We start from the raw sequence: 19,097 nt of genomic DNA on the forward strand, positions 1-19,097 counted from the left end.
TTTGTCACCTCTCGGCTGGACTACCCCAACGCCCTCCTCGCCGGTCTCCCATCCACTACCATCCATAAAATCCAACTCATTCAGAACTCTACTGCCTGCATTCTCAACCGCATGAAACTCCGCTCCCCGATCACCCCAGTCCTTGCCAGACTGCACTGACTGCCTATCCCAGATAGGATCAATTTCAAGATCCTCACCCTCGTATTCAAGTCCCTGCACTCCTCTGCACCCCCCTACCTCTCTGATCTCCTTTCTCCTCAAAACAGCACCCGTTGCCTTTGTTCCTCTGGGTCTGGCCTCCTCCTTGTCCCCTGAGTCCTCTGCTCCACCCTCGGTGGTCGTGCCTTCAGCCACTATGCCCCGAGGCTCTGGAACTGCCTTCCTCACTCCCTTCGTCTCGCTCCCTCCCTTCCCATTTTCAGGTCTCTGCTGAAGACCTTTCTTTTCGACCGCGCCTTTGGTCACCTTCTCCCCCCTCCCCCTGGCTCAGCCCCAGCATCCGAAACTGTGAAGCGCTCTGAGACGCCGTCCGGGGTGGAGGGCGCTATATAAATCCAAGTTGTTGTTGTTGCTGTCGCCCACCCTGCTTGAGTTCCCACTCTCTCTCTCTATGACATTCTCCTCTGTAAACAGCCTTATCTAAGTGCAAATTATTGTTATTGACCCAGTGTGGGTTTATGGAAAGAAAATGCCATTATAAACTAATACTGCCAAGGTTGATAAACATATTGACTAGCAGAAAATATTCAAATTGGTAAATGTAAACATTTCAACCCTCCACCCACCAAGCTTGGGTACCTAGTCAATTGTGTGAACCATTTTAAGAAGTCGCAACATGAAAGGCGCTGTATAAATGCCAATTGCTGTAAATTACAGACAATTGAAGTATAAAGTGAAGATCCAGTTGGGTTTAATAGGATGTACAATTGCATACATTATACCAAGTAGAACAGTTTCAAAAGAGATTAAAGAAAACTGATCTTTCAGTGTTTCTGAAAATGTCTACCTGTGGCTACACTACTCACTTATTGCTGTAGAAAGGGGAACTCCAAACGTCACATATACGTCTGCTTACCAGCCTTTGACAGATCGGTTACCAGCACCTTGGGATGTCCTCCCGATGTGATACAAATGTAATTTTGTTGTTGTTGTTACTGTTAATTGTGAAGAAGCGATGTGACTATCGGCTCCTCTCAGTTGGTCAAAATACTGCCAGGAGGTTAAAAAAAACTATTTAAAAAGTTGGACTGCAAGTGATACAAAATGAAATAAAGATAATGTGAAAGAAAATCATCGTCCATTTCACAGTTATGAGTCTGAATCAACGGCTTTTCATGGCTGTTCCGTAGCAACAGCACGCTAAAAATATCAAAGGTGTAAATGTAACCATACAGAAAAACGAGATCATGAGGACGCTTAACAGTCTTTCCTGTGACCTTCCCCTCCCCAGCCCCGGTTCTCATTTCCCAGATACCAATCTGGCATAAGACGAATCCAAATTATCTAAGAGTGAATTTCCACTGCCTGCTGCTTCAAAATCAGTGGGTTAGTCCTTTGCAGAACACATCTGTTGGCGTTCATGATGCCAGATTGCAATCCATGTACAGCCAAGAAAGCTAATGTTTTCTGGCGTTTAATGGTTTTACAAGCAAATTCTTTCCAACAAGCAATGTCATATGGAATTATCCTTAATATTTTGCCATTACTGTGGCTGAATGTTTGGAACTGCATTGTAAATTACAGTGTAGAGTGAGTGAAAGTTAATTACGTATATATACAGGTGTGCATAGTAAGTGTCTTTAGTCTGTGCTGCAATATGGTTAATGTTTGCACTGTGTTATGCTCAGTTAATTCAGGCTTGTTTCCCCAGCCTTTCCGCACCACAGTTGGCGGCTGAGCATTCAGTTCTTACAGTCCTAATCTCTGTTAGTCTCTCCCTCTACCACTCTGTTTCCTCCTCTTTTTCTGTCTTTAACTTCTACCACTTCAAATGTACTGCACTGTGCAAACTGAACACACAATTTGTTTTGACTGCTGGAGATTTCTCCTTCCTATGAGGCAAGCAGAGCAGGGGAGTTATTTTGTCAGGAAGCAAACTTCATAGAATCATAGAATTATATAGCACAGAAGGAGGCCATTTGGCCCATCGTGTCTATGCCCGCTCTTTGAAAAGAGCTATCCAATTCAATCCCACTCCCCTGCTCTCTCCCCATAGCCCTGCAAACTTGTCCTCCCTAAATAATTACCTACTTCTCTCTTAAAAGTTGTTATCGAATCGGCTTCCACCACCCTTTCAGGCAATGTATTCAAGATCCGAACAACTCGCTGTGTAAATAATTTCTCTTCACCTCCCCTCTGTTTCTTTTAACAACTATTTTAAATCGGTGTCCTCAGGTTAGCAACCCACCCGCCAGTGGAAATAGTTTCTCCTTGTTCACCCTATCGAATTCCCTCATAATTTTGAAAACTTGAATTAAGTCTCCCTTTAACCTTCTCTGCTCCAAGGAGAATAATCCTAGCTTCTCCTGCCTCTCCTGATAACTGAACTCCCTCATTTCTAGTAAATCTCCTTTGCACCCTCTCCAATGCCTTGACGTCCTTCCTAAAGTGTGGTGCCCAGAACTGAACACAGGACTGTAGCTGTAGTGTTTTATAATGGTATTTAAAGGTATTTATACAGATTTGATGAGCCTCTGGCCTGTTTTTTTTGTTCCTTCCCATTGATGATATACAGTGTATATAAATGCAAGTTGTTGTAGCGGGTCCCTCACAATTTCAGTGCAATAACAATTGCTGGCCAAGTGGCTGATATCTGTAGCTAGAGACATAGCAACAAGGTAAGTGTTTTGAATTTTACTAAAAAAAAGTACAATTTTATTCCTTGATAATGTATTCAGATAGATAGAAAAAATGCAATTTGTTAATGCAAAATGGTTGGTAGGGGGTTAGGTGGTTGCAGAGGTATCAGGGAGCAAATCCATGGAGGACTTTGAAGGTGAGGACCAGGATCTTGAACTGTATCCTCAGAACAAACATTGCAATCAGATCCTCCCAAATAATTAAATTTCATTACCTTTACATTTGTATAATGCCGTTCAGGTTGACAGGACATCTCAAAGCACTTAAATGTTACTATTTTCACAGACATCAAGTCTTGGATGAGACTCAACTTTCTCCAACTGTGGCACCTGCAATCCTACTTGCTTGCTCACCCCAATTCTGGCAAGTTTCATATTTCCTACCCATTCCACCAACCATTGGTTGGTCAGGCTTTCAGCAACTTTGCTTCCGCTCTCTGGAATTCTTCCAAAATGTCTGTGCCCTGCTGTCTCGCTCTCCTTTCAAAGTCTGTCTAAAACCTTTCTTGTCAGCCACACATTTAGCCACCTTCCCTTCTTCCATCTCCCCCTAAGCTTGGCTCTCATTCCATTTTTTAAGCACTTTGAATGTTCTCCTACATAAAATGCACTGTATAAATGCAATTTGTTGATGAAACAAACTATATCATAATTCCATTTTACAATCACAAGAAAATCCTTAATTAAAATTTTGATGATGTTTGGGACAACACAGCATGCAGAAGGGTGCAGGATTGGAGATAGTTACTGTGCAAAACATGCATGGCAATAGTGGCATGATTTCAAAACTACTTGAATCCTCACTGTTATTTATTGTTGGCAGAGAAGACTAGTTGGCACTAGGCAACTCCTGGTATTTATTTTTATTTATCATCACATTGTAAAAATCAGTTTGTTGAAATCATATGGAAGTGATTGTAATTGGGCCACATCACATGTTTCCTTCTACACCCCAAATAAAAGCACTCCAGTGCAGTTGGAAGAAAATAATTGCAGGTTGTAAAATATTATATTGTGAAGTACTCACTTCATTTTGTGCATTAGGACTAATATAGTAGCTTTACAGCAATGTTTAGCAACGAATTATGAAAAGCAGGCTCTTTTGGGTCTTTTAACTTCTAAGGCTCTTTCTATGGTGAGAGGTGCCAATGGATGGTTTTCTTAGTAAATGGAAAGCTATCACATAATTTTCACAGTGGTTAAAGTTTTGGGGATTTCCTAACAATTGGTGTTAGTCAGAGGTTAATTAAGATGGCCCAGTCTGAAAGTGAAAAATAATGTAAACAATGTATATTATACTAGTATTGGAATATTTTTAACTGCTATGAGAGCATTGCATTATAAAACATGTTCACAATCTGAATATATATTTACAAAGCTAGACTGCTGTGGTATTTCAAGGGTGTACATGGAGGGGGTGGGGAAGGGGAGAAAAGGAAAGTAATGAATTGTTATTTGCGCTTGTCGTTTGTCTCCTGCCCCAGACGTTATGGACCACACAAGCTGTTCTTTGGCTTCAATGATATAGTTTTTGAAGCAGGCTTGTGAATTTTTCTTTAAGATTTTTTTTCTAATTTATTCTTAATAGGAACTAAACTAGAACCATAGAAATGTACAGCACAAAAACAGGCCTTCAATATAAAATATTCCAAAGCATTAAAATAGGATTGTTAACCAAGTAAAAGAAAGCATGTAATACAAGTCCCACAGAGAAAATAATACTTTACTTTGCAGGAATTGTTGAAGATGTCCTGTTTGGTTTATAACAGCACGGTCTCTCACTTTGTCACTCTGGGATGTACTACAACCTCTGAAAGAACATAGATTATTTATAGTTATCTTGTTAAAAGAGAATCTTCACAATACATAATACATGCTCTTAGAACATATGTCTGAATGGAGACTTATATTATATGGCTACCCCCTGCACTTCTAGCCTTTTGCAAATATTGTATTTGCAACATTCAGGGATTAAATCATCATGCAAGTAAACAAAGTTTAAAAAAAAGGTTCCATGCCTCATTTTAAAGTACTTCATGTTAAAAGATATGATTTGTTGGCAGCAATCTTAGGGAGTCTGATTTTGGAGTCCTTGACTCTTAGATCACCCTGTCCAAACCTGCTGTGTTTTTGGTCTGCTGCTTAACTTGCGTTCCCAATCAGAACAATACACATAACAGACCAAAAGACAAATACATTCCACACCTCTTTTTTTTAAAAAACAAAAACAGTTTCTTAGGAACGTAGGAAAACCGCTGTGAAAAATTAATTAATAAAGTTTATCCAAAGTGGAAACAATGACCTGAGGAGGGCAATTAAAAAAATCCATTAATGTCATGATACCATAAACTGAAGATGTGTCTTCCCACATAATCCTGAATTATGCTGTCTCTATTTAAAAGATCAGGCTGACCTGACAAGAGCTTGGTACTCTGAGTGAGTCATCTTGAGAGAACCATTTATAGAATCAAGTTTCCCCCCCCCCCCCCCACTTCATTCCAATATGCAAACATCACCTCTCCAGAAACATAACAAACTAATATTAGGATTAATGCTGCAAGTTGAGCCTGTGGTCCTCTCTCGTACCAAGCTCTGTGAACCGATCACCTCCATCCTTGTCTGGCTCCACTGGCTCCCCATTCCTCAGAGGATAGAGTTTAAAATCCTCCTCACTTTTAAAACCCTCCGCAGTTGTACTCCTCTCTACCCCTGCGACCATACCAACCCTGTCCATTCCCTCGACTCAGCAGGCACTGGCCTGATCCATGTGCCTCCCAACCTACCTCACCATTGAAAGTCGAGCATAGCATCCAGCTTTTCTGCTCCCATCCTCTGGAACTACACTCCAGAATCCCTCCCACTCTCTTGCCTCTTTCAAGGCCCCTCTCAACAACAATCCTTAATTTGGTATTGCACTTTTCTCAGAAGGATATCTAAAGTGCTTCAAAGGATAAAATGGAATGACTGTGTTTTTTCTGTGTGGATGAACCTAGCAGCCAATTTACACACAGCAATGTGCCACAAACAGCCATGAAGTGAATGATTGTTGGCCAGGACAGCAGAAGAAACTCCCTACTTAAAATTTGTTAAAATAACTAATTGGAAAGGCATGTGCATCTCCAAAATAAAAAAACAACTCATTCTATTTGTGCTTTTCAAGAGATGAGGAATATTGGGCAATTGAAGGCCTACAAGGGACATTTCCTTTCAAGGCTGAAGAGCAGGCCTAGCCCAGCTTATCTAGTCATTACTGATCTCTAACATTAGGGATCAGTTTGTTCTCTGTATTGCTGCTGCAGCCTCCATGCAAACTCCCTCCTCCCAAAATCACTGTGATCTGGATACCACTTTTCAGCCTGAACATTAGGCAGCTGGATCATAATTTCTATAGATCTGACCTGAATTTCTCCAATATTAAGGCATAATATAGAAAAAGCATATGATCCTCTCACCAGAATTACCTAGATCAGTTTGAAACTACAGGGTTCTCAGGCAGGCTTCAAGGACTGGCTGATGCCTGGTGAGTCCTTGTGATAACAGTGGTCATCTTTTTTTAAATTATTACTGAGAACAGTTTGTGGTAATTTGTTAACTTGCTATCTTTTTTTATTGCTAAGATTTATAGTTGAGCAATGTAATCTAGAAATCACAATGCCTATGACAATAACCTCATTCACCAATTAAATTATGAATAATTCTTTCTCGGCTTGAAAAGCAAACTGCAGAGACCTTTGACTCTAATACATTGAGCTTTTATAACCTTGTGCTGCAAATGTAAGCAATCTCCTCCAACTCAACACTAATGTATAGAACTAATACACTTGCCGAGGTTAAGGAGACCACTCCAGAAAATAAGTCAACATGTTCCAAAGTCCTGCAGTGCATACTCACTCCAGTTATGCCTATTATGTGCCAGTACCTATTGTGTGCCTGGTGAAGTGGTAGCACTTTTTTTGCATCTAAGTTAGAAGGTTGTGGATTCAAGCCCCACTTTGGGACTTGGAACCACATAGTATAAACTGACACTCCAATGCAGTGCTGGGTGGGGTTGCATTTCCAGAGGTGCTATCCTTTGGATGATATATAATAATAATAATAATAATAATAATCCTTGCTTTTGATATAGCGTTTTTCACGTAGGGAGGACGTCCCAAAGCGCTTCACAGAACACACTGTAAAGTGAATTGACTGTATATTTGTGGGCGAACGCGGCAGCCAATTGCGCACAGCAATGTCCCACAAACAGTCGTAGATTGAAAATGACCAATTTTATTATTGTTTTTTGGTATTAAACCGAGGTCTCATCTGCCTGTTCAGGTGGATGTTAAAGATTCCATGGCCCTATTCGAAAAGAGAAGGGAGTTTCTCCCCGTTTCCTGGCCCACAATCCCCCAAAATAAAAAAATTGGTCACTCACTCCATGGCTGTTTGTGGGACACTGCTGTACGCAACAGGCTGCTGCATTTCGCCCACGAAATACACAATCAATCCATTTTATAATATATCCTGTGAAGCATTTTGAGATGTCTCAACGATGTGAGAAGATACAATATTAAATATTATTATTATTTAGGCTTCATGTTTCAGACATACACATTTATTAATGCTGATGACATCTGGGTCTTTAGCCTCTGGTTCAGAAGGTAATGAGTTCAAACCTAACGCCATGACTTAAGTTCATAGTTTAGGTTGATATTAGCACTAATACAAAACAGAAGAACAGCAACACTGTTGGAAGTGCCATGATTTCTGAACTGAGGTTAAAGTTGGCTTGCTTCAGAAGGTTTTTAAAAATCCCATGGCACTATCTAAAAACATAAATAAGTTTGGTTTTGTTTCCTGGCCAACAATCACCCCAGATTAATTGGCCATTTGTGGGACCTTGCTGGCACAAGATGACTGCTGCATTTTCCTACAAAAACAGGTTACTACACAAGTAATTACTTTGAACACTTTGAGACTGATGTAATAAAATGCCCCCCAAAAAGTTGTTATCAACATAAGTAATGTACACTTGTTTTTTTTTGAATGGTAGGTGCTGAGGTTTCAAGAAAGTGTGAGAAGTTCTGCTGGTTATTAAAGTTTGCAGCGTGTGATTATAATGGGAAAAATTGCATTACAAGGGCTGCCAATATCAATAGACTACCATACAGTGCGTTTTCACTGGAAAGTGAGATAAGCTTGACCCAATTACCCCCATCAAAATCTGGATCTTGCTGTTCTTCAAACCAAAATCCGTAACTTTTGACCTGTTCAGTCTTCCCTCACCTCTGCAACATTGCCCACCTCTGCCACTACCTCTCCCCTTAGGTTGCCGAGATCCTCATTCATGCTTTCATCACTTCCAAGATGATAACTCCCTGCTTGCCAGTCTTCCCAACTCTTCCCTCTACAAGCTGCAGATTATTCAGAACTCTGCAGCTCATTTCCTGTACTGCACCAAGCTCTGTGAGACGATCACCCCACCTTAGCCCAGCTCCGCTGGCTTCCCTTCCCTCCCGAGGATCAAGTTTAAGATGCTCGTCCTCACTTTTAAAACCCTCCTTTGTCTTGCCCCTCCCTATCTCTGTAAACTGCTAAAACTTTACCAACTTTCCCGCTCCCTCCACTCGGCAGGAACTGTCCTGCGCCATGTCCCCCACCCTGCCTGCACCATCATCGACAGCCAGGCCTTTAGCCTTCTGCCCCCACCCTTTGGAAGTCCATCCCAGACCTTTCGCTTCCCTCCCTTCCTCACTTCCTTCATGGCTCGTTAAAGATCTTTCTCTTTGACCGTTCCTTCATTCATCCTCCAACCCCCAGTTTGGGTGCAAACCCTTGACTGTCCAGCACCTTGGGACATTCTCCTAACATGAAATGTGTAATATAACTGCAAATTGTTGTTGTTGTTCATGCTTAACTACTAATCAGAACTCAAAACATTTTTAAAATTATTTTGAGTTATTTTCTATTATTTCAAGTGTTGGCCAAACATTTACACAGTAAAGTGGGAAGGCAGAATAGATAAAGAATTGTGTGAATGGGTTAGAACTTGCCAAGAGGAAAGGGGGTATTAGTTGACTCATTGCTCACAATGTCAAAACAGAGCGAGAGAGCAATAAACAGGATGCTAGGCTATATTGCCAAAGCAGGCGATTGCATATCCCCCAAAAGTTACAATAAGGTTGTTTAGTGCTCGGGTCAGACCACATCTAGATTACTATATACAACACTGGTTACTGTGACGTGAGATAACTAACCAGGCCCCTGACTAATGGCAGCTAACCTGGAAGTGGCCCCCGGGGCCATCAGGGAAAGCCCCCCACCCACCCCTCAAATATCGCACGAGTCTTGGTAAGTCTGAACAATAGTGTGTTTTCACTTTTTTATGCCATAAATCAAAAAAAATTCAATCCAATACACTTTTTTTGTTGACGAACCATAAAGGTTGGCTACCACTGCCCCAGACACAGTGCAGAGGAGAATAATGAGGATGATCCCCAGTGATAGAGGCTATGAGCAACATTTAGACAAGCTAAAGATCTTCAGTCTTGAAAAGAGTCATTTCAGAGGTTACCTCACAGAGATAGATATGATTTTTAAAAAGGATTGAGAAAATAAACTCAGAACAATACTTTCAGATGCACTGGGACAACAGAACAAGAGGACATAGGTTTAGAGTTGCAAAGGGCAATTTCAGCACAGACACCAGTAAATATTTTTTTGCCAAAGGTAATTAATATCTGGAATGGTTACTAGAAAGGGTGGACACTGGCCTCATTTAAAAAAAAATACCTTGATGTTGAGATGGAGCACGATAGGGTATTGTGGATGAAAGATCAAATGGGCTGAATGAACCTCTTCATCCAAACCTCTCATGCTCTTGTGAAATGCTTCTAAGTGCCTAACTGAGTCACTAACCAGTTATTCAGAGGTCATAAGAACAAGTCAGGGCAAACTGTTTTTTGTTTCAGAAAAGAAAATGCCATTGTAAAAGTCAGTAAGAGTGCACGCTTCAAAAATGAGACAGTACTGGAAGGTAGAACTAATAGGAACATAAGAAAGTATGGTACTAGAAAAGGCAATAGATGCTCGATAAACTGACCATGTACAATCCATCCACCGTATTATTGACTATACTCAATCCATTTGGTCTCCTTAGGAATCAAATCTGAAACTTCTACATGCACCCAAACGTAAAGCTGCAGAATATCTTTTTATCTATAGAGCCAACAACTCAGGAATCATATTACAATCGTTTATAGAGTACTTATGAATTCATGTCGCTATCTATAAGTGTTCAAACAGTATTAACTGTTTAATCTGTTCATTTATTTTAATATATTTTCAAAGCTTTGAAGAAATGCTTCAATTTGCATCAAAGCAAAATGATTGTCTGTAGTTGTGTGAAGCTTTTAGAGGCATTCACTCTATAGGAAGACATTATGCTGATGCTGAAACCAACCTGTAGCACCAGGTCTATGCCAATTGTATTGTGCATCTGTGCTCTAATCCTGTTTATCATCATTGTGTCCTGGCACAACTCCCTGTAATGTGGCCAAGTGTGTACACCCAATTATCCAGGGAAAATACAGCTAAAAATCAGGGATTTGCATGTAGAGACAGAACATACACTGCAACACATAGAGATTCATGCCCACATGCAGAATATAGATGAAACTGAACCTACAAAGTTTCAAGATAAAGTTTGCATTGAAAAAAATACATTTTATGAAATGCAATTGTATTTGTTAAAGAAGTTATTTTTCCCAACTCCTCAACTCCCGCAGGTGGAAATTCATTACAACACAGTGAATCTTGCACATTGTTTATCACAAGCTCAATCTGTCCGCATGTAATGAGCACTTGTAACTGGGGTCTTGAGTTACTGATTAGGAATGAGAAAGCCTGGCTGATTTTCCTAGCTAGGGGCTGCTGGAGGAAGAGGTGGTTGGAATGTGAAATTCTGTGCCACAAACCATTGCAGGAGCAGAGTTCATACATTCTTTTCAAAGAGAATTGGATAGATGCTTGAAAAAGAGGAATATTAAATGAAGTATATAGACCAGGAAGATGCAGATTTGCATGAGCCAACTTAGTTGATTCAGTCTGAGGAGCACAGTTGATCTCAACATCCTCAGGTTTACAGGGGAGGGAAAATTGGCAGGTTTCTGAGGCCCTATTCAGGAATCCTGATTGGAAATTTTTTGTGTGAGCGCATTAGATGAGGACAGAATTGGGTCTAGCTTTATTGTACCCCAAGGTCAGATAGCTTGTCAGCATTCACTGTCAAAATTTATATATGAATAGTAAACATCCAGAGGGGGAAGTATCAAAAGAAAACCAGAAAACATTCGATCATACAATCTTGAATATCAATTTTTAAAACAATAGTAAATCTGGGCACTTAAAACAAGATCCCCAACCTTATCTTTACAAATATACAGTCAGTTCACTTTACAGTATATTCTGTGAAGCGCTTTGAGACGTCTTCTAACTGAGAAATATTAAGTATATAATATATGGGGAGCGAGCAGCAGAGTGGGGTTAGACTAGGATGGTTCATTTGGAGAACAAAATGCCAGTGGTTTCTGGGTTTTTGTGCTACCAATGGTGGTGTTGATTGAACAGATTCAGATTTTTCGGAACCTACCAGCACAGAGATTCATGAGTTACATTAAAACAAAAGGTCATTCCATTTTATTTACCTTTTTTATTTTCGTGAAACCAGCCCAAAAACATACTTAATCCCTTCCATTTGGTATCACTGTCAGGCTGTGGAATACCGAGCTACACTGGGATATGGAAAACTGTTACTTTCCAGTTCCAGTTTGGTAATAGCCTGAAGCAGTACCGTTATGGATAGTGTACTATTTGCCGATCCACAGCACAGATTAGATTCAATAGTTCCTTTATTTCAACCACTCTCTTCAACACTATGTCCAGTCACTTTCTTAGAATCCTATTATGCTACCTGCTTGCTTCTCATTGCTAATGTCAAATTGCCAATTTAGCAATATGCAACAGATGGTACAGAATCATAGAATTTTACAGCACAGAATGAGGCCATTTGCACCCATTGAGCATAGAAGCAAACTTGTTCTATTTGAAATGAAATGTGTGCGACAGGATTGTATGAGTCCAGAAAAGACGTTGTATCCCATCTGGCTAGTTACAAAGAAAAAAAAACGTAAATAATCCTACACTATTTTATGTCTAATATGCTCATTACCTTTGTGCTCCATCTGGCTTGCCCCAAAGTTTAAGGAAAAGTAAGGAAATAATTCTATTTTACGGCTAATATTCCACTTTGAATTTATTTGTCAAACAGCTATCTATTCATTTTGCTGACATAATCTGCCTCCATCGCTTCCTTAGGTAATCTACACCCCATATTTACCACCTTCTGTTTAGGTTTCAACTCTACTTAAAGCTCAAGTTGATATAGATGTATATTAAAGCAGAAAAAAATGGAAAATAGGTTGCAGTTTAAAGATGAGACGATGTTCACATAGAAAAACATTCTGAGTAGTGAGAAAGCCATTTGTTGTCTCTCAGCTGTATGGGTTGCTAGAGACTAATATTACTGGAGCATATTATAACCCAGGAAAATATGATTTGTTCAGTCTTGAAGCGAATCTCCCAGCAAAGTTGTTGGCACCATACTTTAACTGACAACTAATGATCAAAAGAAGTTTAACAACAGAATCCTGAATAACCTAAACTGCTAAATACTGCCAAATGTTCTGTTGTATTAAACCATTAACATACAAAACCATTAGAGAGTTCCAGAGTAATTGCTATTGATGATAAATACTTATTCAATACAGCTCCTCTGTGGCTCATGGATCTTTATGTCTAACCATCAGCTGTGGCAAATGCATTGGCGTGACAGAGTGGAAGAGTTTAATTCAGAATCTCAGGTTGTGCACTTAATTGGTTAGAAGTGACAAGAGGGTTTGTCACTGAGCATTTGATAAAATGTAGCAAATGAAAATCCAAACCAAAAAAAATCCATGGTGGTTAAGAGATCATAATTGTGGAATTGCTTTGGATTTGCTGTTGAACACAACAAAAACTTGCATTTATATTATTTATATATTCAACCATTGCGCCCCTAATCTTTAGAACTCCCTCTTTATCGAACCTTAAATCTCACCTCAAAACCTCAATGATTGAGGTCGATCAGGTAGGACATCGCTTGATGTCCAACCCCACCACTTTACTGCTCCAAGGGTGCTTGAAAGGTGCTATTTAAATACATATTAAATACATATACATATTATGTCAACTTAAAAAGGATGCAGGCATTTGCAGTGTGAAAGGCCTATGAGAAACAATGTACAGAAGCCACTCTCTGTCCAATAAATAATACATTCTAAACTGAATGCCTTTGCTTTCAAAATGCAAGAACTTTTGTTATGATGTTCAGATTAGGCTTCGATCCAGTAGCTAAAAACACTGTTGATAAGCATGGTTTAAATTAAATGCATTTCTTACCACCAACCAGTTCTACAAACATGTCTTGGTCTAGAAGTAAGGGCTGATCTGTCTTTAAAAAATAGATCAATAGTTCCCGCATCAACTTCTGTAATACAGTCGTAACACAATTCTTGCACCAATATTACCCAAATAGCTTGAAAGTTTACTCCCAATATTTATTTGCACTGTGAATTATAGATAGCCAGATTACAAATCCAACATTGTGCAAGGGTTTAAGGCTTCTCTTCATGTGCAAATGAGCGCAAGCCATCGCTTTTGTTCCAGCTTTAATAACGTACATTCCACCCACTGGAAGAATAGGTATCAGATTGATCTTTGTCAGAATTAGTTTTGATGCTCAGATCTCTTCAAGTAACTTCTTCATCCACTCAGGCTGCAAAAATCCCTCTTGGTTTACATAGAAGATCAAAGAATAGGAAGCACAAGTACCCCATGAATGGAATTAAACTTGTCAAGGGGGGACCTATGTCAAAACAGTGTGAGGCAGTAATAAGGCAGACAGGATGCTGGACTATATTGCTAAATCAGTTGAGTTTAGATTCACAGACATCATACTTAGTCTGTACAGTATTCTGGTCAGACCCCACCTTGAGTACTGCATACAGTTCTGGTCACCACAACATAAGGGGGCTGACTGTTCAGGTCATAAAGGCAGTGCAGAGGAGAGCAACAAGGATGATCCCCAGTGTTGGAGGAATGAGCTATGAGCAATAATTAGACAAGCTAGGGCTCTTCAACAACAACAAGATTGCATTTATAGAGTGCCTTTCAAGTCGGGAGGACATCCCAAGGCGCTGAATTTTTGAGAGATGATTCAGAGGGGATCTCATTGAGGTGTATAAAACTTTAAATGGGATTGAAAAAGTAAACCCAGATCAATGCTTTTGAATGTATCAAGGCAGTAGAACAAGACAATATAGGTTTAGAGTTGAAAAGAGCAATTTTAAGACAGATACCAGGAAGTTTTTCTTTATTTAGAGGGTAATCAAAGATGGGGATAGGTTGCCAGGAAAGGTGATAGAGGCTAGGGCACTAGACTCATTTAAAAAGCAGTTTGATGCTGTAACTGTGGTCGGGTGGATGCTCTGGAGGGATGAGATTGGATGAGCCGAAGCCCCTTCTTAATCCAGACCAATCTTGTCATCTGTATATTTTTTAGATTGGCATTTAGCATAGGGTAAAAGTTCCAGTGTTAAGTGTTATTTAAATGAATGCTAGTATTATCTCTAAAATTTGCAGTGTTCAGTATGAGTTTAGCATTTCAAATTCACATTAAATCTGTTTTAATACTCTGTTCATTGTTTTGTGTTGGCTTTTCCAGAATGATTTGGTTTGGTTTTAACTTGTATCTAGTTAGTATCAAACTGACCTCCCTGTAACCCTAATAAATTGCCAGAACAAAACTTCTTTGGTTCAGCTTCCCACAAGCTGTTTTTTGCTATTCACCTGAAAATTAGTATTAAAACTAATAATATTCCTTACATTTGATAAAGTGCCTTTTACGTCAGGAGAATGTTTCAAAGTACTTCACAGGATTTACAGTAAATATAATAATCCTTGCATTGATAATAGCGCCTTATCATGTCGTTGAGACATCTCAAAGCACTTCAAAGAATATATTTTAAAGTGGATTGAAGGTGCATAGTGGCTATGTGATTTGTGGATTTTCTAAGGGCCAAATGAATTTCTGCATTAATAATTGGGCTGACATTCATTTGAGGAACATTTAAGGAATACTGCAAATTTTACTCCATACTGCTCTGTCTAAATTTTTAAGTGTTTCAGTATCTCTGGTTATTACAAGAGAACCCTGCAATAATGCCTTCAATAAAGTGTTGCCTTGATTACAGTGCGGGTTGTTATGATCAGCTCTGGACCAGATGCTCTGCATAGAAAGCGCAGCTAATCTTGATTTTTGCCCGCTATGCATCCTTGTGTGCAGGCAGCCACTGCCAATCTGCCAGGGTAGGGTAAATATAGTGTGTATCCTACTATCCTTCTGCTATCTTGTCCTCCCTTCCCTTCCGGTCTCTGGCATCCACGCCATGACCACCATCCCCCATCTCCATCCTCGTGCTGTCTCCCGTAGCCTGCAGGCTGATGCTGCCCCACTCACTGCCCCTACCCGAGCTTCTGCCCCTGAAAGTGTTCCTGTTTCCACCCCCCACATTCCGCTACACTCACACAGTCATTCTCTTCCACCACCCTCCTCGCCTTCTCTCTCTCCTGGACCCCACCATTACCTCCCTCTGCTCTAGCCTGAGCATCCTCCCATTGAGGCTCCTGGCTTTGGTTGTCCCGAAGCAGCCACCTCAACTGTCCCATCACTCACTCTCTCCGCAGCAACCGCCTCCGAAAGACAAACACCCCTTCCCCCTTCCTCATTCATACCCTCGCCAACTCTCCCTGATCCTCAAGCTCCATGGTCACTTCCCCCCCAAACCTCAAATCCTCTATACCACTCTTCCCATCACCAACCCCCACCAGCAAACCTATCCGCATTTCCCTCCAAAATGTCTGCTCGCTTTCCAACAAGGCCCTTACTATCCAAGACCTCATCCTGGATGAGCACATTGATATTCTTGGGCTTACAGAAACCTGGCTTTCCCCCAGTGACCCCGTTCCCCTCGTTGAAGCTTCCCCTCCTGGCTACACATTTCATCACCCCCCACACCCCAACCAACATGGCGACGGGGTGGCCCTCATCTCCCAAGTTTCCCTTGGTCTACCCCCTATTCCTCTGGCTGTTTATCTTCTTTTGAGCACCTCACCCTCTACCATCCCTCCTCTTTCTCCCTCAAAATTCTCCTAGTTTACCGCCCCCACAAACCAACTGGCTCCTTCCTCACTGATATCTCTCTCCTCTCATCCCTATCCCTCTGCACTGAACACCTGCTCATAATGGGTAATTTTAACCTCCACCTAAACTCCCCTTGCAACACCTCCTCGGATTTCATTGCCCTCCTTTCCTCTCTAAACCACCCCCCTCCACATCAACTCGCCGACCCACAATGTGGCCTCTCCCTCGACCTCGTCATTACACATGGCCTTGACATTTCTGTCCTGTCAATCACGGACAAGGCCATCTCGGAACACTTCCTCATCTCCCTCTCCTCCCGTATCCCCCTCCCCTCCTTCAAACTGTGGAGTCCTGTAGCTCAGTGGTTAGAGCACTCGCTTTGCAAGTGAGAGACCTGAGTTCAATTCCAGGCAGGGCGAAACCTTGGGCAAGTTTCCTTACTCCACACGCCTAATAATAATCCCTCCAAAAACCAAAAACAATAATTAAAATTGGTCATTTTCAATCTACGACTGTTTGTGGGACATTGCTGTGCGCAATTGGCTGCCGCGTTCGCCCACAAATATAGTCAATTCACTTTACAGTGTCTTCTGTGAAGCGCTTTGGGACGTCCTCCCGACGTGAAAAGCGCTATATCAAATGCAAGGATTATTATTATTATTATTATTAAACCCTCCAGCATTTTTTCCACCCCTGGAAAGAGCTTCCCCTTGAGTCCCTTACAAATGGCCTCTCTTCCTCGGACCTCCTCTCCCTCTGGCCCTCCACCCGCAGCGATCCTGATGCTGCTATCAAGCTGCTGATTGACCGCCTCTCCACAACCTTCAATTCCCTGTCTTTCCTGAAATCCAAGGTTGTTTCCAAACCCACACGCTCCCCCTGGTACAATAGTCATCTCCACTCACTTAAAACACAAACCCGGATGCTCAAGTGCAGAGGGCAGAAATCCGGCCTCACGATTCACCACCAGCTGTAGCTCGAGCATCTCCACACATACTGCCTCTCCCTTTCACAGGCCCAAACTAACTTTTACCCCAAAGTCATCCTGGAGGCAAACAACAATCCAAAGATGCTGCTTCCCACCATCCATCACCTCCTCCATGCATCCCCTCAAGCCCCCTCTATCCTCACATCAAACGCCAAGTGCAAAGAGGTCCTAGATTTCTTTGCCTCAAAAATTTAAAACATCCACCTGGCTGCATCATCCTCACCCCCCCTAAATCCCCTTCCACCCCACCCAGACCATCCACACCACCTTCTCCCTCTGCCACGCCTCCTGCCACAACCCTCTCCTTGCACTCCTTTGCCCCCATTTGTCCCTCCTCCCTCTCAACCACGATCACCCGGATGAAATTCACCACCTGCTGCCTCGACCCCATCCCCACCCAGCTGCTGGTCACTCAATTTCCCTTCTATCTCCCTCCTGCTGGCCGACACGATCAACCAATCTCTCTGCTCTGTTCCACTCCCCCTGAAAACTGCTGTCATCACACACATCCTCAAAAACCCCACCCTCGATCCCTCCAATCTTTCACGCTACCATCCCATTTCCAACCTAACCTTCCTTGCCAAAGTCCTGGAATGCATTGTTGCAGGTCAACTTCAGTCACACCCTCCCTCGACTCCCACCCCAAGCCACTGCAGTCTGATTTTCACCCTCTCCACAGCACAGAGACAGCGCTTGTCAAAGTCACAAATGACATTCTTTCTGTCTGTAATCAGGGCTTCCTCTGCTTCCTCGTCCTCCTGGATCTCTCTGCCGTGTTCGACAGTCGACCTAGCTATCCTCCTCCGTCAGCTCTCCTTCCTCATCCACCTTAGTGGGACCGCACTCGCATGGTTTGAGTCCTAGTTAACCAACTGCCTACATTTCATCTCAGCAAATGGTTTTGCTTCCCGCTCCCAACCAGTCACCCAAGGCTTCATCCTTGGCCCTCTTCTTTTCCTTATCTATATGCTCCCTCTGGGCGATGTCATCTGCAGACACGGGTAAGCAGATGACACACAAATCTACTTTGCCTCCTCCAGTACCAACTCCAGGTCCACCGATGTTCTAGCAGCTTGTCTAGCAGGCATCAAGGCCTAGATAAGTGTAAACTTCCTGCAGCTGAATATGGACAATTATTCACTCCCTGGCACCTCCGTACCTCTCCGACCTCCTCACTCCCCATTCGGCTCATCCGCTCGACTGGCATCGGCCTCCTGCTCCTCCCTTGCACCCTCCGCCCCAATTATAGGTCATGCTTTCAGTCATTATGCCCCGAAACTCTGGAACACTCTCCCTCAATCCCTCCACCTTGCCCCCTCTCTTCCCTCATTCAAGTCCCGCCTGAAAACTTTTCCTGTTCGACTGTGCTTACAGCCACCTCCCCCTTCCCCGGGGCTCGGAGTCAGGCTCCACCACTTTTAAATGCTCTGAGATGCTACCCTGTCTGTGAGGGTTTGCATCTGAGTCGGGGTTTCGATTTGAGAAGGGTGGTGCCAAAGGTAGTGGGGACGGGAAAATGACCGAAGATGTGGTCAAGGAGGAAGATCCTTGAAGGAGGCAAGGGAATGGGTAAGGTGAAAGAGTTCCGAAGATTGATGGCAGAAAGGCTGAAGGCCCGACCACGATAGTGGAGCAAGAATGGTGGGAGATGTGAAATAGGCCAGTGCCTGTCTGGTGGAGGGAGCAGATGGGTTGGAAGGTACTTTAGAACGTCGTAGAGGTAGGGTGGGGCAGGACTGTGGAGGGCTTTAAAACTCTGCAGCTTGTGGAGAGAAGAGCTGATAAGTCTGGCAAGCAGAGAGATGGCATAGTCAAGCCTGTACATGATAAAAGCGGGAATAATTGTCTCGGCAGCCTGAGGAGAGAGGTGCTAGCGGAGGCAGGCAATTTTGCAAAGGTGAGGCAAGGCAGGATGGGTCAAAGAATGGATTTCGGGTTTAAAAGGCATTTGAGAGTTGAACAAAACACC

The 19,097-nt window shown here is 42.2% G+C and overlaps 1 protein-coding gene across 1 annotated transcript in view; it reads left to right on the top strand.

Moving 5' to 3' along the window:
- The window catches only part of LOC103184039 (progesterone receptor), a 148,151-nt gene that overhangs the window by 36,457 nt on the left and 92,597 nt on the right, over positions 1 to 19,097 (top strand). The window lies entirely within an intron of this gene.

Source organism: Callorhinchus milii, unplaced genomic scaffold (genome assembly GCF_018977255.1).
Source record: "Callorhinchus milii isolate IMCB2004 unplaced genomic scaffold, IMCB_Cmil_1.0 Scaffold4, whole genome shotgun sequence".
Classification (NCBI taxonomy): Eukaryota; Metazoa; Chordata; class Chondrichthyes; order Chimaeriformes; family Callorhinchidae; genus Callorhinchus; species Callorhinchus milii.